Source organism: Hylobates moloch, unplaced genomic scaffold (genome assembly GCF_009828535.3).
Source record: "Hylobates moloch isolate HMO894 unplaced genomic scaffold, HMol_V3 SCAFFOLD_4, whole genome shotgun sequence".
Classification (NCBI taxonomy): domain Eukaryota; kingdom Metazoa; phylum Chordata; class Mammalia; order Primates; family Hylobatidae; genus Hylobates; species Hylobates moloch.
Window position 1 is genome coordinate 84062020 of NW_026652279.1, and position 4369 is coordinate 84066388.

Below are 4369 nucleotides of genomic sequence, written 5' to 3' on the forward strand. Positions count from 1 at the left end.
GAGGAAGGATGAATCTTTGCAGTCTAAAATTAGGAAAATTTCCCCTAAATTGTTGCATCTCTATGGAACTCCGCATGCACAATGCACAACTATGATGTAAGTAAAATCACCTCCATCTGGGAAGATAGTTTTTATACTGTCAGTTCCTTTTGATCTTTGTCATTCTTTTTCGTTTTTTGCCCTTTTTTTTTTTTTTTTGAGACGGAGTCTTGCTCTGTCTCCCCTGCTAGAGTGCAGTGGTGCGATCTCAGCTCACTGTAACCTCCTGGGTTCAAGCGGTTCTCCTGCCTCAGCCTCCCGAGTAGCTGAGTAGCTGGGACTACAGGCACGTGCCACCATGCCCGGCTAATTTTTGTATTTTTACTAAAGATGGGGTTTCACCCTGTTGGCCAGGCTGGTCTCAAACTCCTGACCTCAGATGATCCGCTCACCTTGGCCTCCCAAAGTGCTAGGATTACAGGCGTGAGCCACCATGCCCAGCTTGATCTTTGTCAGTCTTCTGAAACAGGATAGCAATCCTACTCATTTATATTTTACATTGTATTTTTTGAGATCTATAGAAATATTTTCTTAGGAATTTTAGTGAAAGGGTCAGTTGAATCAGAATAATTATACAATGAGGAAAAAAAAGTAAGGAATTCCACTTTTGGGAAGACAGAGTAGTAGATGTACTTTCCCCTATTCCTCCTACTAAGTACAACTAAAAACACTGGACATTATATATACAACAAACATAATTATACTCTGAAAGGTGAAAAGAAGAAGGCAGACTGGCTAGGGATCTTAAGACCCAAAGAATGACATAAAGGTGAGTTCCTTGTTGTTTTTTTTGTCTCATATAAATGCCTCTCTTGCCAAAAGACCAAGAAAGGGGCAGGCTTACAAGACAAAAAAAAAAAAAAAAAACATTTAGACAAGAACTATTCTACTCCAACAAAATACTACAGAAAAGTGGTGGCCACTCCCGCAACTGATACCAGCAAAGACTGAGTTGGGAGACAACTCAAACCCTAATGAGGCTGTAATTAGGCACCGAACACCCTACTGGGGTGACGTCAAAGAAGACAAGTAGGGTGCAGGACTTTTATCCCTGCTAGCCTGTAATGAGTCCTCCATTCCTATGATATCAGTGGAGACTATCAGGGAGGTCTGGTCTTCACCCCTGCCCTGCAGTTTATTGGGGTGATGTCAGAGGAGGCCAAGCAGAGAGTTAGTCATGTGTCAGAGTAGGTTTTGTTTCTCTCGTCGCCCAGTGGTGATGAGGCCCCACCCATCACAGTGACAGTGAAGACCTTGTAGTAAGCCAGACCTCTCACCCCTGCCCAACACCAGTAGTAGTCCTCCTCCTCTCTGGTGTAGTAGAGACCTAGTGGGGCATCTGTACTCACACCTCTACCTGGCAATGGAGTTGTATCAGAAAAAGCCAGCTAAAACAAAAGGTTCAAATAAGGCCCAGAGTCTCAGAACATCATTTAGAAATCCAGATTTAAAAGAAAATCACTTATCAAATCAAGAACCAAGTAAACTCACTTGAATAAAAAAAGATAATCAATAGATGCCAATAATAAGATTATAGAGATAATAGAATTATCTGGCCAAGATTTTTTTAAAGCAGCCATGACAAAACAGTTTCAATGTAATTACAAACATTCTTAAAGCAAATGAAGAAAATAGAAAGCCTCAGCAAAGAAATAGAAGTATAAAGAAGAACCAAGTGGAAATTTAGAACTTAAAAATAAAATAACTGAAATGAAAAGCTCAGTGAATTAACTTGATAGTGGAATGAAGGGGACAGAGGAAACAATCAGTAAACTAGAAGACAGAACAATCTGATCAAAAGAGAGAAAATTGAACAAAAAATACAGAACCTCAAAAACTTGTGTGACTATATATAAAAAAGATCTAACATTTGTGTCATTAGAATCCCTGAAAAGGCTGAAAAAATACTTGAAGAAATATTGACTGAAAACTTCCCAAACTCGACAAGAGATGAAAACCTACAGATTCAGCTGTTTATAGGATCAACCCAAAGATATCCACACCAAAACACATCATACTTAAATTTCTGAAAACTAATGATACTTTATTTATCAGAAGAAAACCATTAGAATGACAGTGAATTAATTTATCATCAGAAATCACAGTGATCAGAAGGACATGTCATAATATTTTTCCATTGTTAAAAGAAAGAAACTATCAACAGAGGATCCTATACTTAGCAAAAATAATAATAATTCAAAAATGAAAGGGAAATCAAAACATTCTCAGAGGAAAGAAAGCTAACAGAATTTAATACCCACAGACCTACTGTAAAAGAATGGCTAAGCAAAATTCTCTAAATAGAAAGGAGACAATAAAAAAGGGAACCTTGGCTAGTTTCTAAGGATCATGAGCGAGTCAGGATTACTGATCCAGAGACAATGGCTCTGATAGGATGGAGCCCGAAGGCATCATTGAGAGTAACTGGAATGAGATTGTTGACAGCTTTGATGACAAGAGCTTCTCGGAGTCCCTCCTCTGTGGCACCTATGCCTATGATTTTGAGAAGCCCTCTGCCATCCAGTAATGAGCCATTCTACCTTGTACCAAGGGTTATGATGTGATCGCTCAAGCCCAATCTGGGACTGGGAAAATGGCCACATTTGCCATATTGATTCTGCAGCAGATTCAATGAGATCTAAAGGCCACCCAGGCCTTGGTCCTAGCACCTACTCGAGAACTGGCTTAGCAGATACAGAAGCTGGTCATGGCACTAGTACACTACATGGGTGTCTCCTGTCATGCCTGTATTGGGGGAATCAATGTGTGTGCTAAGGTACAGAAACTACAGATGGAAGCTCCCCATATCATCGTGGGTACCCCTGGCCGTGTGTCTGACATGCTTAACTGGAGATACCTGTCTCCCAAATACATCAAGATGTTTGTACTGGATGAAGCTGACGAAATGTTAAGCCATAGATTCAAGGACCAGATCTGTGACATATTCCAAATGCTCAACAGCAACACCCAGGTAGTTTTGCTGTCAGCTACAATTCCTTCTGATGTACTTGAGGTGACCAAGAAGTTCATGAGGGACCCCATTCGGATTCTTGTCAAGAAGGAATAGTTGACCCTGAAGGGTATCCACCAATTATACATCAACGTGGAATGAAAGGAGTGGAAGCTGGACACAACTGTATGACTTGAATGAAACCCTGACCATCACCCAGGCAGTCATCTTCATCAACACCTGAAGGAAGGAGGACTGGCTAACCCAGAAGATGCATGCTCAAGATTTTACTGTCTCTGCCATGCATGGAGATATGGACCAAAAGGAACAAGATGTGGTCATGAGGGAGTATCGTTCTGGCTCTAGCAGAGTTTTGATTACCACTGACCTGCTGCCCAGAGGCATTGATGTGCAGCAGCTTTCTTTAGTCATCAACTATGACCTTCCCACAAACAGGGAAAACTATATGCACAGAATCGGTCGAGGTGGACAGTTTAACCATAAAGTTGTGGCTATTAACATGGTGAAGAAGACAAGAGGACTCTTCAAGACATCAAGATCTTCTACAACACCTCCATTGAGGAAATGTCCCTCAATGTTGCTGACCTCATGGCTGAGGGGATGTCCTGCTTCCTAGCCCCAGCCAGGGTTCAATCTCAGGAGGCTGAGGAACAGCAGGGGTGGGGAGGGAAGGGGAGCCAAGGGGTGGACATCTTGTCATTTTTTTTCTCTGAATAAATGTCACTTTTTGAGGCAAAAGAAGGAAACGTGAACATTTTAGACACCCTTTTCTTTGGGGTAGGCTCTTGCCCCAGGCACCAGCTCTTCTCCCAAAAATCACTAAACCATTTCCCCAATCTAGTAACCTCCAGATCCCAGAGAGAGCACACTCCTCACCTCAGCTGACCTCCTTTGAAAGTGATTCGAGGGACTATGTCACTCAACCTCATTTTCTGGACCAAATCTGGAGGGAGAACCCCTAAAACTCCTGAGTGAGGTTGCCAGGGGATTGTCCCCAGGTAGGGGGAAGCAGGGAACAGAAAATTGTAGCCATGTTTACATTGTGTTGTATTTATTGATTCAGGAAACAAATGCAAAATTCTAAATAAAATTACTTAGAAACTGCCAAAAAAACAAAAAGGGAAACTTGAAACATCAGGGAGAAAGAAGGCATATGGTAAACTAAAATAAATAAATAAACTTTCCTTCTCCTTTTGAGTTTTTAAAATTGATTGCAGAAGCAAAAATTGTAACACTGATGTGGTTTTAAATGTATGCAGAGGAAATATATAAGACTGTTATAACTGAGGGAAGGTAAAGGGACAAAAACAGATATGTTTCTATACTTCTCTCCAACTGGTAAAATAACACCAGTAAAAT

The 4369-nt window shown here is 41.0% G+C and overlaps 1 pseudogene; it reads left to right on the top strand.

Annotated features, from left to right (window-relative positions):
* Positions 1-2398: 2398 nt before the first annotated feature.
* On the top strand, positions 2399-3727 carry LOC116467445 (eukaryotic initiation factor 4A-I-like; annotated as a pseudogene).
* Positions 3728-4369: the final 642 nt, after the last annotated feature.